Below are 21131 nucleotides of genomic sequence, written 5' to 3'. Positions count from 1 at the left end.
TCTTATGGTCAGCGATCAGTAGTGATACGTGGTAGCATGATCGATGACCCGTGCTGTAGGGAATGCTAGGTGATGTCTCTTGAGGGGGCAGGGAAGGGAGGGAGACTAGGGGGCGGGAAGGAGGGAGCTGAGGGGGCAGGGAAGGGAGGGAGCTGAGGGGGCGGGAAGGAGGGAGCCGAGGGGGCGGGAAGGAGGGAGCCGAGGGGGCGGGAAGGGAGGGAGCTGAGGCAGCGGAGCCAGGAGGGAGTGAAGCCCGCCTCTGGCTTCACTCTCTTCTCTGCTTCGCTCTGGCCTCAGGAAGCCCTGTTCTTGCAGGAATCTTCCTGCAATAGGCCTCTAGTAATTTTTATATTTGTCTCTATTTCCCATGAGGGTTTCAGAGATGTTGTGAAGTACTTGCCACAATATGACTAGAATACTTACTCAAAAGGGTTGCTTATTCTCATTCTTTTTAAAAATGTAATGCTTTTATTTTTTTTAGAATTATAGGAGTAATGTATGACCATTATGTAAAATTTGAAAAATATGGAACAGTGCACAGAGGGAAAGAAAAGGCACCTACAGTCGGGCACAGAGAAATAAAGGCTGTCCTTATTTTGGGGAGGGAGGAACGACCTAATTTCTATGCTTGAGTCTTTTCTCTTTGTTCTCTCGTCAGCCCCCTCTGGTCATTTGTTGTCTGGGTGAAAAGCATTCGTCCCTCCTAGTTACCACAGGTTCTGATTTGTAGCCCATTTTTGGAATGAATTGTGGAGATTTCTGGGCCCTGATCATGTGGAAGGTGAGGCTTGTGGGGCCTGAGCTGGAGGCACAGTCAGGGAAGACGGATGAGAAGACGGAAGGCAGCACTTCCCCGCCTTGGCAGGAGGGCATTTCCGACCGGGTGGCTGTTGGGGCTTCCCTGGGCATTGCGGGTGTTCATTGCAGGGTGTTCATCAGTACCACTGCCTGCCAGATGCCAGTAGCCAAACCCCTTCTTCCCATGGTGACAACCAAAAATACCTCCAGACACCGCCATGCCGCCGAGGGGAGAGGACGAACGGCGACCCGGGGTGAGGAGTGCCAGGTTTCGGGACTCTTACTGGGTCCTATTGTAGATCATGAGATGTCAGGAAGAGAAACGTGAGAGTGAACTTTCTGGAAGCGCAGATATCAGCAGCTGCAGCCCTATGTTTGCTCTGGTCAGCGCCTTGCTGACAGGGTGCAGGCAGCCACAGAGGCCACAGAGGCGCAGAGGCACAGAGGCCTGCATGCGGACGTCCTGTCAGGTGATGAGGGACAGAGCAGCCACTGTGGCATGTTCATCAGGAAGTGGCTGAGGGAGCTGGAGCTGCGGGTGCTCTGAAGGGTCCAGAGGTGCTGCTGCCTCAGGGTGTTGGGGAAGCAGGAATCATGAGGAAGGTCCTTGGAGAGCCACAGCCACAGGAAGGCCAGAGGGTTGGCTCTGCCGGTCGCCACAGCTTGAAGCAGCAACAAGAGTCACTTCAGGAAGAAACACGGAGCTGCTGGTGCCCCCACCACACTGCGACCTGCTGGTGCTCCCCGCGGGGCAGCGTGGCTCCTGCTCCTCGGCCTCCCAGGCCCCAGGGAGCCGCTCAGGAGCTGGACTGATGGAAGTCCTGGCAGCAAGGGTGCCTTGCAAATGCAGCTTCCAGGTCCCCAGCCGGTGGTGCCCGGAAGGTGCTGGGAAGGGCAGTGCTGTGCGGGCGGGACAGCGAGAGGGCACTGTCCTAAGGCAGAGGGCTCTGAATGAAAGGGTTGGGGTTTTTAGCATCAGATTAAAAAGGGGCACAGACTGCTCCAGGGCTGATATATTGATAAAATAACCTAAAGATTCTTACAGTTATGGGATTTGTGGGAGGGATGATGCTTCCTGGTGTCAATAAGACAAACATGCACTTGCATAAAAATATATGAAAAAGCAGAACGGTACTGCAGGTATAGTTTCATAACTATTTTTCATTTAATGTTTTCTCATGAGGTTCCCACCTAACATCCATTATTGCAAATGTTTATCATGAAAAACAAGCTTAAATAACTTGAAAGGTATTGCTGCTATTAGAAAACCTCAAGCATGATCTCTGTTTTGTTGTGTAGATTTCAGAAACATCACTTCAAACTCTATTTTGTTAGACGTGTGGACCTGCCCTTGCACGAGCATCTCTGTCGCTGAGTCTGGCTAACTCCTTAGATGCAGGTTCTAGAAAGGAGTTGCTCACCCAGAACGTGAAGCCACTGCTTCACCGAGTGTGCGTGTGTGTGTGCATGTGTGTGCATGTGTGTGTGTGTGTGTGCGTGTATGTCTGAGGTGATGAACCACCCCCACCAGCAGGTGAGATTTCCCATTTTTCATCACTTTGCGAGCACTGAGAGCAAACCGTTTGTTAAAACAAAACAAATTAAGAAAGATTTTGTCATTTTTATAAGTAAATGGTATTTTATTGTTGTACTAGAGACCAGTGCACAAAATTTGTGCACAGGGGTAGGTGTCCCTCAGTCCAGCCTGCACCCTCTCCAATCTGGAACCTCACCGGGATTGGGCCTAAACTGGCAGTCGAACATCCCTCTCACAATCCAGGACTGCTGGCTCCCAACCATTCGCCTGCCTGCCTGCCTGATTGCCCCTAACTTCTTCTGCTTGCCATCCTGATCACCCCCTAACAACTCCCCTGCCAGCCTGATCGATGCCTAAACTGCTCCCCTACAGGCCTGATTGCCCCTAACTGGCCTCCCCTGACAGCCTGGTTACCCCTAAATGCCCTCCCCTGCTGGCCTGGTCTCCCCCAACTGCCTTCCCCTGCAGACCTGGTTGCCCCTAACTGTCCTCCCCTGCAGGGCTGGTTGCCCCCAACTGTCCTCCCCTGCTGGCCTGGTCACCCCTAACTGCCCTCCCTTGCCAGCCTGGTTGCCCCTAACTGCCCTCCCCTGGCTGCCTGGTCTCCCCAAACTGCCCTCCCTTTCAGGCCTGGTCCCTCCCAACTGCCCTCCCCTGCTGGCCTGATCACCCACAACTGCCTTCCCCTGCCAATCATCTTGTGGTGACCATCTTTGACCACATGGGGGCAGCCACCTTGGGTGTTGGAGTGATGGTCAATTTGCATATTGCCTCTTTATTATGTAGGATAATTTTACATAGTTCATTATGATTGAATGATGTGATTTTCTTTATTTAAATTCTACACATGTCTTTAAAAATATGTATTATCCTATATAATAAAAGCCTAATATGCTAAGTGTCCGGTCGACTGGTTGGCCATTCAACCAATCAAAGCATAATATGCTAATGATATGTTAAGGCAGCTCAACTGCTCGCCATGCCATGCCCTGACCACCAGGGAGTAGACCTCCGACCGGTAGGTTAGCTTGTTGCCAGGGTCCAGCTGATTGGGATGGAGCGAGATGGGCTGGACATGCCCTGGAGCCCTCCTGTGGCCCCTCCCGGCTGGCCAACCTCCCGCATCCCTCCCCAGCCCAGTTGTGCACCTTTGGGGTCCCTTGACATGGCCTGCACCCTCTTGCAATCTGGGACCCCTCAGGGGGTGTCGTGGAGCCAGTTTCGCCCCAATCCTGCAGGCCAGGCCAAATGACCCCACTGGTGCATGAATTCATGCACTGGACCTCTAGTAGGCTAATATAAGCTCAAGGCACAAAATTCAAAACAAGCAAAAAGATGTCTGGTGAAAAATAAGATTTCTTTCCACACCTTTGCTGTAGTCAATCAGCTTATCTCCCAGAGACACCAAATGCCTATTGTTGTGTCTTCTTCAGAGAGTGGTTTATAGATTTGCATGCATATATGTGAATATATAATGAGATGTACATATTTGAATTATAGTGTGTACAATTTATACATATAACATTTGTAATATGAATACTTCACATATATACACACATACACTTAAAACTTTTACTAAAGGATAAAGTGTTATGCACATTATCCTGAAATTTTAAATAAACCAATGTAAATTAGGGTTCTTTCTACATAAAGATATTTCTTGTTCTTCTTAAAGGTTACATATTCTATTTTATGCATGTGCTATGATGTATTTAATCAGTCTTCTATTAATGAATATTTGAAGTTGTTTTTGATTATTTCGAACAATTATGTAATGAATAACTTTGTATCTACAAATTTTGCAAACATACATTTATATCTCTAGGATAAATCCCTAAAACACAAGGTGCCTAAGCATAAGTTATATGTATTTTAAGTTTGAATGAGTATATGCACATTTTTTTTTTTGGTTCAGTATAAAGTCACTAGGGTTTGCTATTGGGAGAAAACAATTTCCTACATCTTTTTTTGAGTCAGATGGGGACCCTGGCCTAAGGATTTATCCCAATAGCAATGGCTATTGCCTATTATCTGCTGGTCACCGTCCTGAGTACACACAGAAAATAATTTAATTATAATCCCAACCCTAGGTAGTAGGTATCATTATCAATGTCTCCATTTGCTGTTGAGGAAACAGAGGCACCTCAACCATGAGGGGCAGTGAGTGGAGGCCGCTCAGCACTTCTCTGTCCGGGAAGGGACACAGACCTCGCTCATCTGTTACTCAGTTTCTCCCACAGTCACGGGCCCACTCAGGGGATTTACTTTGCTTAAATTATTTTGGCAATTCACGAACTTCTCAGGAACTCAGTAAATATTGATAACTTTCAAATTTATAAAAATAGACTTTAATATTTTTATGTAATTTGTAAGTATCCTTTATAGAATGTTACTATATTTTACTTCTCATTTATGATTTTGGTTACTTATATGTATATGTCTTGGTTTTATTGTCCTGAAATGTATTTATTTTAATACTTTTCTCAAATATAATTTTTCAGCTTTGTTTATATTTTCTCCTCCCCCTGTGTGGTAATTTTTTGGATTTATTATTCTTTCTTTGACTTCCTTTGATATCTTAAAAAATCTCTTTAACTTAATAAATAATTTAGCTATAGTCTTCATTTTCAATAGCAGTTATATTTACATTTAAAGAATTTGCTGCTAAATTTTGCTTTAGCCTCCTCCCCTGCATTTGGATATGGAGGTGGAAGACTAGATAGATAGATAGATGATAGATAGATAGAAAATAGATAGATAGATGATAGATAAATAGATAGATGACAGAGGATAGATAGATAGCTGATAGATAGATGATGATAGAAAGATAGATGATAGATAGATAGATGATAGATAGATAGATAGATGATAGATAGATGATAGATAGATTATAGATAGATGATATATAGATAAATGATAGATAAATAGATGATAGATAGATGATAGATAGATGATAGGTAGATAGATAGATAGATAGATAGATAGATAGATAGATAGATAGATTATAGTTGGATAGAAGATAGATAGATAGAAAGATAGATAGATTATAGATAGATAGGTTGATAGATAGACAGATAAATGGATAGATAGATGATAGATGATAGGTAGATGATAGATAGATTTATAGATGAAAGATAGATGATAGGTGATAGATGACAGATGATAGATAGATAGATAGATGATAGATGATAAATAGATAGATAGATAGATAGATAGATAGATAGATAGATAGATGTTAGATAGATGATAGATTATAGATACACAGATAGATAGATAGATGATAGATAGATGATAGATTATAGATACATACATAGATAGATAGATGATAGATAGATGATAGATTATAGATAGATAGATAAGATAGATAGACAGACAGACTTGGGAAACAAAAAAGGAGAGCCAGGAAGCACACAGGACCCCCTGGAGGTGGTGCCCAGGAGTGTGTGGTCCTTGTCAGCTCTGTGCTGTGGGATCCCTGGTAAGTGGGGTCCTCAGCTGAGCTCTTGTCAGGCAGGTGTGATGAGGTCAAGCGATGGAGGCAACTAGTAAGAAAGAGATTGAAGTGACTCCCAGGGAACCTGCCTTTGGCTGCCTCTGTCCAGACTTCTCGTCGGGGAAGTCTGGGCAGGGAGAGTGGGGACTGGAGCTGGGGGAATAGCATCCCCCATCCACAGGGAGCAAAGCAAGCGTCAGGGTCTGATATCAGGGCCTGTGTTTAGCGGAGGGAGGGCTGACAGGGGCACGCGAGAGAGGCACTGGCAGACCACACAGCAGCCGTAAAAAGGTTTGCACCTACAGTGCCCTCTGAAGTCAGCACTGTGCGTCCTGGGAGATTTCATGGGTCAGGAAGCGGGGTATTGTTTTTAAGAATATTTAGGCTGTAAAGAGTAAATACATAAATGAATAAAAAATAAACAAAACTCATGAAAATGGGACACTTGCTGGAAGAGTCCTGTGAGAGCTGTACTCCTGTCTCCCCTCCAATCTTCAAGGACAAATTCCCAGCTGGCAAATGCTCCAGTTCAAGGACAGACTGTCTGACCCCGTCCCCAAACTATACTCCCCAGCTGTGGCCTTGAGCAAGTAGCTTTATCTGCCTTTGCCTCAGTTTTCTCATTTGTAAGGTAGTAAATAAAAACATAGTACCTATTGCTTAGGAACATAAGTAAGGTTTAAATAAGTATCAGTTTATATCTCTCTATTATCTATATCTACCTATCATCTATCTATCTATCTATCTATCTATCTATCTATCTATCTATATCTATCTATCTATCTATCTATCTATCTATCTATCTATTTATCATCTATCATCTATTATCTATCTACCTATCATCTATCTATCACCTATCTACTAGTATCTATCTATCATCTATCTATCTATCTATCTATCTATCTATCTATCTATCTATCCATCTACTAGTATCTATCATCTATCTATCATCTATCTATCTAGTCTTCCAGCCCCAGCAGGCATAGGTAAGCATGGTTCATTAATGTTAGCTACTATAATCTTTTTTCTTGGTTATATATACAGTCACAAAATAACTCCAAATCTCTCCTGGAAGTGCTCTCACCCACGGACGGGTGAGTCTTCAGAGTCCCCATTTGGGAAGAGAGAACTGCACCTTATGTCACCGTGTGCACCCTCATTGGACAGGGACTGCCGGGAAAGGGAGGCCTGGGCAGCAGCCTTCCTCAGCTGGTTCCGGAGGAGGCAGCTGGAGGAAGAGGAAGTTCACTTCTGAGTGATCTGGTGGCACCCAAGCGTCCAGAACACCACTGTGTACCATCTTCTCTAGAACACTCTCCCAGAGCAATGCATTGCTGAGCTGCTGCCCTCTCAGATGGAGGTCTGCACTCCCCACAGCAAGGGCGTGGCCTTCCCCAGACAGCGGGAAGACTAGATAGATAGATGATAGATAGATAGATAGATAGATAGATAGATAGATAGATAGATAGATAAATGGCTGCTGGCTCCCCATGGGTCTCTTCCTGCTTCAGGGATATTGTTTAGCTTGACTTGAATACCAGGCTCCCCAGACCTGCTGTGCTGGAACAGGGCCTCACTCTCTGGCCCCCGCGAGCCTGCTGCCCACTGTCCCTGCCCCTCCTGCAGGAAGTCCTGCCTCACTCCCCAGAGCAGTTGTGGGGATCAGGGAGCATGGTGACTTGAGCAAGCGAGAGCCTGGCCCCTCACAGCCGGAGGAGGCCTCCAGGAGCCTCTGCTGTGGGCCTGGGAAGGTGCCACACACCAGGGCCTCTGCGGAAGTTACCACAGGAAGAGGCAGGAATGGGAGCCAGGGGTGTTGAATGAGTCCCATCCTCCCGCACAGGATGGGGCCACTGGTCACACCAGGCTGCGGGGGAGGCTGGCAGTCCTATTTTTAAGGTTAAGACCAAATCTCTTCCTTGTCAAACCATGGGCTCAGCTGACCGGAGGGTGAGCTTACCAGAGGAGCACTTGGAGAAGGCTGAGCCACGACCCCTGCAGCTGCCCGGGGTTACAGGTGGCCTGCTGGTTTTGAAGGGCTGCGGCACAGGAGCCAGAGCAGCGCACCATGGACATGGTCAGACTCCAGGAAGCGGGAATGGGGTCCAGTCTGTGCTGCCTCCGCTCCCCTGGGCCCACCTGTGGTGCTGGTGCCAGGGGCCCTGCTCTGCGGGCACAGCCTGGAGGACAGGCAGCACCGTCCTCTGCCTTTGGAAGTGAACTTCAGAGTTATTACCTCATCTATCAAGAATGTTAGCTGAGTTTCTACTCTGTGCCAGTTACTGGCCCAGATCCATAGCTGACGAAGTCTCAGATGTCTCCTCTCTACCAACCAGAAGGCAGGAGGATAAACATACAAGCTCATTTGTTTGAGGGATTCTACACAGTTTTTTCATTACAGAGCATTTCAAACACAGAAGTAGAGTGAATAATAGAAGGATCTCCCATTTGTATAGTTCTCAACATAATGCCCAAAGGTGTTACCTGTCTTCCCCCACCTAATGTCCACTAAGCAAATCCCAACTTCTTGTCATTTCATCACTAAATAGTCTAGTATATCTCCAGATGACAATGACTTTTAGAACATAATGGCAGTGCCAATAATTAACAATAACTCCTTGGTATCATCAAATATCCAGATAATATTCTAATTCTCTTGATCATCCTATAAGCACGTGTGCTTTTTGCACAGCTGGCTTGCTTAAATCAGTACCCAAGCACAATCAAACAGGTGGTTTTCCTACTTGCTGGTGTGGGCAGAGACGCGGGCGTGTGTGAAGAGCTCGGGCTCCCTGAGTTACTCCAGTGGGTCCACTGCGGCTCTGAGCACCGGCGTTGGAGTTCTAGCTCTGGGACCCTGAGCATATAAATCTTTCCACGTCTCAGCTCCTCATCTCCCTAACTCACAGAGTAGACATATTTGCTGTGATATTTAGCATATAGGCTGGCCTACAGTACATGCTCAATAAATTTTAAATATAATTATAAAACAATAATTGAAACAAAGAAGGCGATGTTTAATTTAGATCTGTAAATACAAAGCCCTGTGCACAGTAGAGGTAATGTGTACTCTCAGGCAGAGATAGTAAACAGCTTTATGTCGGAACACTGGCATATTTGACCAAAAGGCCCACAAGTTGGGGGTGTCAGGAGATGAGACTGGAGAAGAAGGTTGTGACCAGACCATATATCCAGGGTCTTGTGCATAGAGCTGAGGAGTTGTGGCTTAATCTTATAGGCACGGGGGTGGCAGAGGTTTGTGGGGAATTGACGGCATTGGATTCCTCCGGAAGCAGGGTGGAGGGCAGGTTCTGGAGCGGGGAGGCCAGGCATGAAGTTGCAGCGAGTCCTACAAGGAGACAATGATGCCCTGAACCAACCAGTAACTATGGTGACGGAGAAACATTGCTGAGGCCAACTGGAAGATTACATGTTGGCAGGTGAGGAGAGAGGGACAATTTCAGAACCAGTCCAGAATTTCTGGTTCAGCTACCAGCTAGCAGGGGATGCCATTGAATGAGCTTGCAAACACAGCGTCTGAGCAAGTTTCAGTGGTGGGAGAATGAATTCCAGCTGGGATGTGTCCAGTCAGAGCTGCCTGCAGGACTCATAGGGGACAATTGTGCTCTAATTTCTGTGTCTTCAAACGACTTAAGAATCACTTAGAAGGAAATTAAGAAGTAGTGAAACTTGTGCCTGGGCGTCTCCTCTGCTGCTCAAGACCCTGCCGGGAATCAGACAGCTCGTTGTCCTGAGAGGACTTGAGAAGGGATTAATGGCTTTTTCAAGGCTCCAGATTCATATATTTAAAATGGATTTGGTCACTGGAACTGTGGTTTTTATAAAGACAAAAGTATAGACCACATATTGGGTCACAAACAAAGTCTCCCCAATTTCAAGATTATTGAAATCATACCAACCATCTTCTCAGACCACGATGGCATAATATTAGAAATAAACTACAATAAAAACAACCCAAAATACTCAAAGACTTGGAAGCTGAATAGCATGTTATTAAATATTGATTGGGTTACCAATGAGATCAAAGAAGAAATTAAAAACATCCTGGAAACTAATGACAATGAAAACACAACAATCCAAAACCTACAGGACACAATGAAAGCAGTCCTGAGAGGGAAGTTTATAGCTCTACAGGCCTATCTCAAAAAACAAGAAAAAATGGTAGTAAATCATCTAACTCCACATCTCAAAGAACTAGAAAGAGAGCAACAAGAAAACCCCAGAGTGAGCAGAAGGAAGGAGAAAATAAAGATTAGAGCAGAAATAAATGACATAGAGACCAAAAAAAACAATACATGAAATCAATGAAACCAAGAGCTGGTTCTTTGAAAGGATAAACAAGATTGACAAACCTCTAGCCAGGCTTACCATGAAGCAAAGAGAGAGGACCCAAATAAACCAAATCAGAAATGATAGAGGCGAAATAACAACAGACACCACAGAAATACAAATGATTGTTAAAATATACTATGGACAACCCTACTCCAACAAACTAGACAACCTGGAGGAAATAGACATGTTCCTAGAAAAATACAACATTCCAAAACTCAATCAGAAAGAATCTAAAAATCTCAATAGGCCAATAACTATGGAAGAAATTGAAGCAGTCATCAAAAAGCTTCCAGCAAACAAAAGCCCAGGACCAGACGGCTTCACAGGGGAGTTTTACCAAACATTCAAGGAAGAACTAAAACCAATCCTCCTCAGACTACTACAAAAAATTCAAGAGGAAGGAAGACTTCCAAGCTCATTCTATGAAGCCAGCATCACCCTAACACCAAAACAGGGAAAGACACCACAATGAAAGAGAAATACAGGCCAATATCCCTCATGAACATAGATGCCAAAATCCTCAACAAAATCCTAGCAAATCGGATCCAGCAGTACATCAGAAAGATCATACACCATGACCAAGTAGGATTTATCCCAGGGATGCAAGGATGGTACAATATCCGCAAATCAATAAATGTGATACATCACATAAACAAATTGAAAGAAAAAACCACATAATCATATCAATTGATGCAGAAAAAGCATTTGACAAAATCCAACACCCATTTTTGATAAAAACTCTCAGCAAGGTGAGAATAGAAGGATCATATCTCAACATAATAAAAGCCATATATGAAAGGCCCTCAGCCAACATCATACTCAATGGACAAAACTAAAACCATTTCCCCTAAGAACAGGAATAAGACAGGGATGCCCACTCTCACCACTCCTGTTCAACATAGTCCTGGAAGTATTAGCCATTGCAATTAGACAAGAAGAAGAAATAAAAGGCATCCAAATTGGAAAAGAAGAAGTAAAACTGTCCTTATTCACAGATGACATGATATTGTACATAAAAAGCCTTAAAGACTCCATCAAAAAACTATTAGACTTAATAAATGAATTTGGCAATGTAGCAGGATACAAAATTAACCCCAAGAAATCTATGGAATTTCTATACACCAATAGTGAACTTACAGAAAGAGAGACTAAAAAAAAACAATCCCATTTACCATCGCACCAAAAAAATTAAGCTACCTAGGAATAAACTTAACTAAAGAGGTAAAAGACCTCTACTTAGAAAACAACAGGACATTGAAAAAAGAGATAGAGGAAGACCAAACAGATGAAAGAACATACCATGTTCTTGGATTGGTAGAATCAACATTATTAAAATGTCCATACTACCCAAAGCAATCTATAAATTGAACGCACTTCCCATTAAAATACCAACGGCATATTTCACAGACCTAGATACAGCCATGGGCAAACTACGGCCCGCGGGCCAGATTTGGCCCGTTTGAAATGAATAAAACTAAAAAAAAAAAAAAGACCGTACCCTTTTATGTAATGATGTTTACTTTGAATTTATATTAGTTCACACAAACACTCCATCCATGCTTTTGTTCCGGCCCTCCGGTCCAGTTTAAGAACCCATTGTGGCCCTCGAGTCAAAAAGTTTGCCCACCCCTGGACGTAGAACAAACTCTCCAAAAATTCATCTGGAATAAAAAAAGACCCCGAATACCTGCAGCGATCCTGAGAAAGAACAAAGTAGGTGGGATCTCAATACCAGATATCGAACTGTATTACAAAGCCACTGTTCTCAAAACTGCCTGGTACTGGCACAAGAACAGGCATATAGATCAATGGAATAGAATAGAGAGCCCAGAAATCGGCCCGAACCAATATGCTCAATTAATATTTGACAAAGGAGGCAAGAACATACAATGGAGTCAAGATATCTCTTCAATAAATGGTGTTGGGAAAATTGGACAGATACATGCAAAGAAATGAAACTAGACCACCAACTTACACCATACACAAAAATAAACTCAAAATGGATAAAGTACTTAAATGTAAGACGGGAAACCATAAAAATACTAGAAGAATCCAAAGGCAACAAAATCTCAGACATATGCCAAAGTAATTTCTTCACTGATATAGCTCCTAGGGCATTGGAAACTAAAGAGAAAATAAACAAATGGGACTACATCAAAATAAAAAGCTTCTGCACAGCAAAAGAAACACCCAACAAAACAACAAGAAAGCCCACTGCATGGGAGAACATATTTGCTAATGTTATCACCTATAAGGGTTTAATCTCCAACATTTATAGGGAACTCATACAACTTAACAAAAGGAAGATAATCAATCCAATAAAAAAATGGGCAAAGGACCTAAATAGACACCTTTCAAAAGAGGACATTCAGAAAGCCAAGAGACATATGAAAATATGCTCAAAGTCACTAATCATCTGAGAAATGCAAATCAAAACAACAATGAGGTACCATCTCACACCTGTCAGAATGGCTATCATCAACAAATCAACAAACGACAAGTGCTGGAGAGGATGTGGAGAAAAAGGAACACTCGTACACTGCTGGTGGGAATGCAGACTGGTGCAGCCACTATGGAAGACAGTATGGAGTTTCCTCAAAAATCTAAAAATGGAAATCCCATTTGGCCCCATGATCCCACTTCTAGGAATATATCCCAAGAAACCAGAAACACCAATCAGAAAGGATATATGCACCCCTATGTTCATAGCAGCACCATAGCTAAGATCTGGAAACTGCCTAAGTGCTCATCAGTAGATGAATGGATTAGAAAACTGTGGTACATCTACATGATGGAATACTATGCTGCTGTAAAAAAGAAGGAATTCTTACCATTTGCAACAGCATGGATGGAACTGGAGAGCATTATGCTAAGTGAAATAAGCCAGTCAATGAAGGAAAAATACCACATGATCTCACTCATTTATGGATAATAAAGACCATTATAAACTTATGAACAAAAATAGATACAGAGGCAGATCAGCCTCGAACAGACTGTGAAACTACAGCGGGAAGGCCGGCGAGGGTTGAGGGGCAGGAGGGAAGGGTAAGAGATCAACCAAAGGACTTGTATTCATGCATATAAGCATAACCAATGGACATAAGACACTGGGGAGTAGGGGAGGCCAGGGGATTGTCAAGGGCGGGAAAAAAAGGAGACATATGTAATACTCTTTGTAATACTTTAAGCAATAAAACAATTTAAAAAAACCAAAAACAAACAAACAAACAAACAAAAAAAAAAACAAATACAAAAGACCCTGCAGTCCAACACAAGTCTCCACTCTTATGACAATATCGCTGACACCGCCATCATTTCATCTCACCATCCTCCATCTTCCCATGTCCCTTCCTCTGCTCAGATCAAGTGGCCTAACATAAGGCAAAATATTTTGCTTGAGATAAGGATTGCTTTTGTAAAGCAACCGTTGGAATGTAAAAAGGCTATTTTAGGAAGAGAGGGAGCTCCTTGTCATTGAAGGCTGGTTGGCCATCTAAGTAGGCACGTGTGTGCTTTTTTGTTTGTTTTTAAATATATTTTTATTTATTTCAGAGAGGAAGGGAAAGAGATAGAGAGATAGAAACATTAATGATGTGAGAGAATCATTGATTGGCTGCCTCCTGCACGCCCCCTACCTGGGATTGAGCCCGCACCCGGGCGTGTGCCCTTGACCAGATTCGAACCCGGGACCCAGGCTCTATCCACTGAGCCACACCAGCCAGGGCTAAGTAGGTGTCTTTGTGAAGGGGTGCCGGGTAGTTGTTGCTGCGATGGATGGTGGGTTTGAACACTGGAGAGGATGCTCTTTGTTGGGCAACCAGCAGTCATTCCCCTTCTTCTGTGACATAAGGCCCTTATTTTGTTCAGATGCTGCCCACTTGTCAGGATTGGTTTTGGAGCTGATTTAAAGAATGAGGTCAGCCCTGGTAGCTCAGTTGGTTAGAGCATCATCTGCATACGCAAAGGTTGCAGGTTTGGTCTCTGGTCAGGGCACATACAGGAAGCAAACAATGAGTGCATAAATAAATGGAACAGCAAGTCAATCAATCAATCTCTCTTTCTTTTTGCTCTTTTTCTCTCTAAAAATCCATCAATAAAAAATAAATAAAATAAAAAGTGAGTTAATTTCCTTCACATGTGTCTCATTGAGTAGTAGGGTTTAAGTTCCCTCCCCTTGTATTTGGAGAATTGTGATCATTCAACAGTAGAATGTGGAGGCAGTGGCACTGAGTGACTTCTGAGGACAGGTGATAAAAGACCATGCAATAACCATTTGATTCTCTTGCTAATATTTTACCTGAATGCTCCCTCTTGGAATTTCTCCACATGTTATGAGGAAGCTCAAGTCACATGTTGATGTGCTGGTCAACACTCCCAGTCAAACCTAAGCTTTGCATCTTCCCAGCCCCGATGTCAGATATGGGGGTGAAGAAGCTTCCGAGTGAGCCCCCTGATCTTCAAATCACCCCCCAGTACAGCCTTCCGAGCAAAGGGGCCATGTGTCATGGTGCAGTGCCCTGTCACAGCTCCTGGCCCACAGGACCTGTGAGTAAACTAAAATGATTGTTGTATGTCAATTATGTTTTAGGGATTGTATTATGCAGCAACCGAAGTCAGAATAGTGCGTGGCCAGTTCTGAGCAATGAGGTAGAAGTTGTAGTTCCCTGGGGAGCTTGCGAGAAAGATTTTTTCTTTGATAAGAAGAGAAAGTGGTTTGAAGACAAATACCCCTTTCTTCTCACTTTGTCATAGTGTTGGTAGAGCTTGATGTTGATAGGAGTGCAGCGATCCTGACCTGGAAGCAAAACCAAGAGGGTGGTAAGGAAGCTGCCCATGGCCCTGGCAGTGTTCAGCTGAGACCTCCCTCCGTGAGATATCTCATGGCGTGTGGGCCAAATACCAGTGTGCCTAAGCCTCTTGTATTCAGGTGTTTATGACTCACTGCCTGAACTAATGATCTTTAAAGACACTTCCAATCCAGAGCTCTGGTTCTACTGTACTTTTGCTCTCTCTCTTTTATTCCAAAATGCTGGTTTGTCCTAGTTCTATCAGAATTCTTCACATTCTTCAAAAGCTTACGCCTTTGTAAAGACATTTGTAATCATCTCCCATCACAAGTAACCTCTATTTATCATTATCACCCGTAGCCCAATTCATGCAGCTGCCTGCAGACATCTTCCTATCCTATCTATTCAACACTGAGTCACCCATAGTTCTCCATTTACTCAAATCTCTCTTATTTTATGGTTTGTAGTTTTCTTTGTATATGTTATATTTTTCCTGGATTTTATACACATACATATTCTAAATTGCTTTGTTGCTTGTTTTGTTCTCATAGGTATCATTCCACCAAGACATGGAAATTTATTATTTTTACACCATTCACCATATTTAATGAGTGATTATATATGTTTCCTATTACCACAAAAGCAATAATACTTTTTAATATTCTGAACATTTATCATATCAAATATTAGTCATATCCAAATAGCTGTGGATGAATTAGCTCCTTGAAACCACATGACAAAATGAGCAGAGTACTGTTATTTGTTATGTATTTTGTACATAAGGAACCTAGACAGAGAGGATTTGAATACTTTGGCAAAGGTTGTATTGCCCGGAAGCAGCAGAGCTGGCTCAGCGCCTGGCTTGCATGCCCATTCTTCGTAAGCAATGCCCTCTGGCGCCTAACAGGACACATATTTCATTGGAGGCAAGAGAAAGGTCAAACAATGCAGAAGTAACTGCTTAAGGATTGCTGTGGTAAAGACAGTGAAGGGGAAGTGCAACGTGTAGGAGTGTCTGACAGGCCTGCTGGCCTGGCCTGGGAGGGAAGGAAAGGCCTCCGGGGAGCGCACTCAGCTCTGAATGAAGGAGGAGCCGGCAATGACCAGGCAAAGGTGTCAGAACAGGAGCATTCCAGGCAGGTCCCCAGGGTCCTGAGGGCCCCAAGGAAGTGGCACATCCACAGCATCCAGAGAAGAACGGGAACGGGCGGAAAACACGCCGTGGGCAGCAAGGCTAAGCCTCCTGGACGTGGGGGTTTGGGCCGTCCTCCTGGGAGCAGCGGGGACACTGATGGTGTGTTGCATAGAGGGTGGCGTGGAAGGTGGCCAGAGCGGAGGTGAATTGGGAAACTACGCATTTTGGGAGTCTAGGCAAGATTCTGTTCATGCGTGTGGGATGGGCCAGCTGTACTTAGATGGTCAGTGCAATTTCCCAGGTAGAACATGAAGGCCTTACCTGTGGCTTAGAAGTAAGGGAGGAGGGACACAATGTACCAGGGATGGCACTGATGGCTTTTGCTCCCATAACTGACTGGCCAATACCAGGGCCCATACCATGTGGGCAGGTAAGAGTGATGGCTAGACGTGACATCAGCAGTCTTGTGTTCACGAGTGTAATTAATCTCTGCAAATGGCTGTCAGGGATGTCAGTGTAAGAAAGTGTTTCCTTTCTTTAAGTCAAGGGCCTGCAGCCTTAGTGCACTCATTAGACCCATGCTCTGCTACCATCCTTCCTGGAACCTGTGCGCGAGTGCCGGCTCGCTGCAGAGGATCAGACGCCGGGAGCGACTGGGCAGCAGCTGGGCCCCATGGGCCGCTCCGAGCGCTGCTGGGCTGTGGGTTCTGTGCAGGTCCCGATGCTCACAGCCATGTGCTCCTTGGACTGCGGCTTCACACTTCACAGCTGTGTTTCTTGCTTCTGTTCTTGGGGCTCTGTCCTGTGCCTCTCAAAGCTGACGCCTCTCTGGCTGTTCCCAAGGCCCTGTGGTCTATTTTGGCTTCTTTCTCCGGATCTGTTACGGGGTCCTCCCGGCAAACCCCATTACCAGGCTCAGTGTGACTCTGACTCTTTGTCAAGGGAAGGAAACAGCCTCAGCCCCCTGTGCATGGGTTTGAGCCAGAACAAGGTTGCAGAATGGAGGGTCAGGCCTGCTCCCCCAGGCCTTGGGGCTCAGCTTTGGGAGAGTAAACTCATTGGCCAGAGGCCATGTAGGACAAACCCACCTGATTCTGGGCGTCCTGGGGCTGCTCAGGCCAGCCTGTGTCCTTCCTCTCCTTTTGCACGGTGCGGTGCGGTGGCACATCCTGGGCCAGAAGAGCCTTTCTTCCCAAAGCCTCAGATGAGCGAGTGGCTTTGCTCAAACCAAGCCAGCCTTTCCCCGCGCTCGGGCCTTGGCAAGCTTGTAGCCGGGCACTGAAGCTCTTTGAGACCAGTTCCGGGCATTTAGCTTTACCTCCCTTCTTCAGCAAGGGCAGCAGAGTGTGACTTTAAGGACAGAGAAGCAAGAAATCCTTTGAGACCTGAGGCCCTTTCCAGTGCTGAGGTGGTGCCAGTAGAGCGCCCCCCATCCCTCTCTACCCTCCCCACCCCCATCCCCCCCAGGACAGGAGAGCCCCGTGCGCCCGCCCGAGGCGCCCTCATGCAGGGGCTCAGGCTCCCGGCCCACCTGGCCAGCCCCAAGGCCTCAGACAGGCCCTAGCCCTTCCGGGTTGGCCCCTCCCTGGGCTGAGCAGACTTTCCACACTCCATCCTCTTCTAGGGGCCAGGTGGTGCGCCCGAGGCTTCTACGTGCATCTATTGAGTCCCGAAGCAGGGTGTTTGGCCCTAAGTCCCGGACCCATCTTCCTGGAATCCAGTTTCTATGGCTTTGGATCCGGCCCCCTGGCTCTGGGGAGCCCAGGCTATGGAGCCGGTGCCAGGGCGCGCTCAGTCCCAAGCGCTCCCTTGTCAGAAGGGCCACCCAGCAGTCCCATCTCTGCTTTTAGCGCAAATTCAAAACCTCCCCTAAAACAATGCATTCGTCCACGTCCACTCATGTAATGGGAGTGCTCTCTGAACTCCTGAGAGGCACCGTTCATTGCCTGGAGACGCAGAACTGTGGAAAGCACTGAGGCTCCAGCCCCCAGGGACTCACGTTCTAGACATCAAGCCTGACCCCACCACGGTGTGCCCGGGCCCTTCTCTGCTCCAGAGGCCTCACGACTTGGAGCAGGCTCATCGTAACACGTCCCTGGCCTCTGCGTCCCTGATGCACATGACATTCACTGCATCCGGACTCAGGGAGCAGCTCGAGCGGCGTCCGAGACCTCCCGGCGTGGGTTCCATACAGCAAGCGGAGACAGAGTGGCCATGGAGGGTGCGGGCGCAGAGCTCTGGGACCTGCAGTTGGCCCGTTCCTGCAGGGTGAGGGGTTCCTTCTGGCCTGGGGAATGGCCACGGAGCAGCAGAACTACCCCTGGCAGTCGGAAAAGTCCGACCACAAATTCCATCCCTCCTACCGCTCCCTTTCCATTCCCCTGGGTTCCGGTCTCCGTGGGGTAATAGGAGAGCCCCCATCTTTGTAGCATCCAGGAAAAAACTGGAGTTGAATATACAACTCAGAGAAGACACGCTTTTCTCAAAAGTCTGACGCTCTGGGCAGCCCTGGAGAACAATTCTGAGCAATTAGGAGAAAACAGCTAAACCCAAAATGAGACGAGCCCATCGGTTTCTAGGTGGTGGCTCATGTCATCTGATTGGTGTTATCAAGCGTCCACTGCCTGTCACACTTGAGCCAATTCAGCAGAGACCGGGTTGAATCATACATGAGCGGTTATTCCAGTCCTCCCGGCAGCATGGGAGAGCAGCAGGTCATCCACGAAAATCTGCTCTAGACCCCCCCATAAGCCGCTGCTTGTATTGATTGGGTAGAAGGACAAGATTACGTGGGAAGCAGGCAAAAGGGCAAATGGGCTGTTTACAGGTAATGGGGGCTGAATATTTGCAAAAGCCTGTGGTGTGCAAAGGGTCTTCAAAGGGCTGGTGATATACAAGGGCTGGCAGCTCTGGTCTCTGCAACAAGGTCGTTAATCTTTCGTGATAACAGGGCAGCTCCCTGGTGGGGAGCATGGGCTGCATTTCCAGGTGAGCTCCCAGGTTCCGCGTGCAACTCCCAGCCAGGTTAGCATGTGCCTTCTGTAATCAGAACAAAGCAATCATGGTTAACAGAGCGTGATTAATATTCCTTAAAATTCTAGCTGGTCCCCAATATTCTATTTCTGCCCCTGTCAAGCTGAGCATGTGATCTGGGCCTGGTCTTTGGGTAGAGTGAGTGGGAGTTTAGGGTTATGACATGGTGACGTGTGAAAGTTGTGTTGATGGCAGGAACAAGGTATAGATGCCACCTCGTGGGAGAAGCTTCAGGGCTGTGGGTGGAAGGCTAGCAAAGACCTGGGGGAGGAGGGAGAGTGATGACCAGGATACAAGCAGGAAGCTAGTAGAAGATGTTGTCAGAGGCAGCAGTGCCCTGGGGCAGGCTGAGCTGCAGCACCTGTCGGCAAGTGTGAGGGATGGGAAGACCTGTCTGGGCATAATGGGCGAGGAGAGAGGAGGTGGGACAGGACATGGGTCAGACGGGGGGTGTGTGGGGGGTCGTGATGCCTCGTGAAGGGTTTGCATTTCACGTTTAGCTACTGTGTGCTTTCCTCCTGCCTCCTTGCTGAGTCCTAGCTACCTTTAGCCAAGCCCAGAAGTCCTGGGAGGAGCCTCAGGTCCTCTTGTGTCTCAGACTTGAGTCCAATCTCATTACCACCATCTTTCCTGCAGGCAGTGGCTTCAGACTCTGGGCGCTTCTTTGAAAGCAGTGAGGTGCTGTGGGCATGTGAGCATTTTGGCATCTGCCTGACCTGGGCTGCAATCCTTTCTCTGCCCTCATTAGCTGCATGAATGTGATCAGTGGCCTCACTGTGCAGGCTCAGTTTGCTCATCCTTAAAACGGGGAAGTGAGCACCTGCCTGCTACATATCACCACGGGCAGTGCATGTGAGTGCCTGGCAACCGGGCCTTCCCCCTCTCACACCTGCTGATCTCCACTTGGTGTGAAGTCAACAGCTAACTGACCTTGAACTCTGCATTTATGTCTTTTCATTTTCCTGGTCTGTTGCCCAGGGGCCCAATAAGAAGAAGGCAAAGCCTAAACAGGGAAATTATCTAGAAACTTTGGACCCGCAGAGGGCAAATAATACAAATAGCTGTGCCATTATGGAATATAAATTCATAGGGCGTGTTGCACATTTTAGGAATCTATCACCACAAATACATTCCAAGTGTCACACAATGTGCTCTCTTTCCTGAGATCTCAAATATCTCTTCCAGACTGTCAAATATATTTTAAAAACGAGTGTTTGTTCGTGGCTGTGGTGGGTAACCTCAGCAGGATCGGGGACATTCACAATTTTCTCAGCGCTAAGTGGCCTGGACAGCAGCGGCGGCCAGGGAGGATGAAAACAAGACCAATCTTTCCAGCCCAGGGCCTGAGAGGGCCTGGGATGTAGATACACATGGGCACTGCATACATGGCCTGCTGGGAGGTAGATGCACGTGGGCCCTGCATACAGGCCTGGCTGGGAGGTAGATGCACGTGGGCCCTGCATACAGGCCTGGCTGGGAGGTAGATGCACGTGGGCCCTGCATACAGGCCTGGCTGGGAGGTAGATGTGCGTGGGCCCTGCATACAGGCCTGGCTGGGAGGTAGATGCATGTGGGCCCTGCATACAGGCCTGGCTGGGAGGTAGATGTGCGTGGGCCCTGCATACAGGCCTGGCTGGGAGGTAGATGCATGTGGGCCCTGCATACAGGCCTGGCTGGGAGGTAGATGTGTGTGGGCCCTGCATACAGGCCTGGCTGGGAGGTAGATGCATGTGGGCCCTGCATACAGGCCTGGCTGGGAGGTAGATGCACGTGGGCCCTGCCTACAGGCCTGGCTGGGAGGTAGATGCACGTGGGCCCTGCATACAGGCCTGGCTGGGAGGTAGATGCATGTGGGCCCTGCATACAGGCCTGGCTGGGAGGTAGATGTGTGTGGGCCCTGCCTACAGGCCTGGCTGGGAGGTAGATGCACGTGGGCCCTGCATACAGGCCTGGCTGGGAGGTAGATGTGTGTGGGCCCTGCCTACAGGCCTGGCT

Source organism: Myotis lucifugus, unplaced genomic scaffold, assembly GCF_000147115.1.
Source record: "Myotis lucifugus unplaced genomic scaffold, Myoluc2.0 scaffold_299, whole genome shotgun sequence".
Lineage (NCBI taxonomy): Eukaryota > Metazoa > Chordata > Mammalia > Chiroptera > Vespertilionidae > Myotis > Myotis lucifugus.
The sequence above is the reverse complement of the archived record's forward strand: the minus strand, read 5'-3'. Positions refer to the sequence as shown.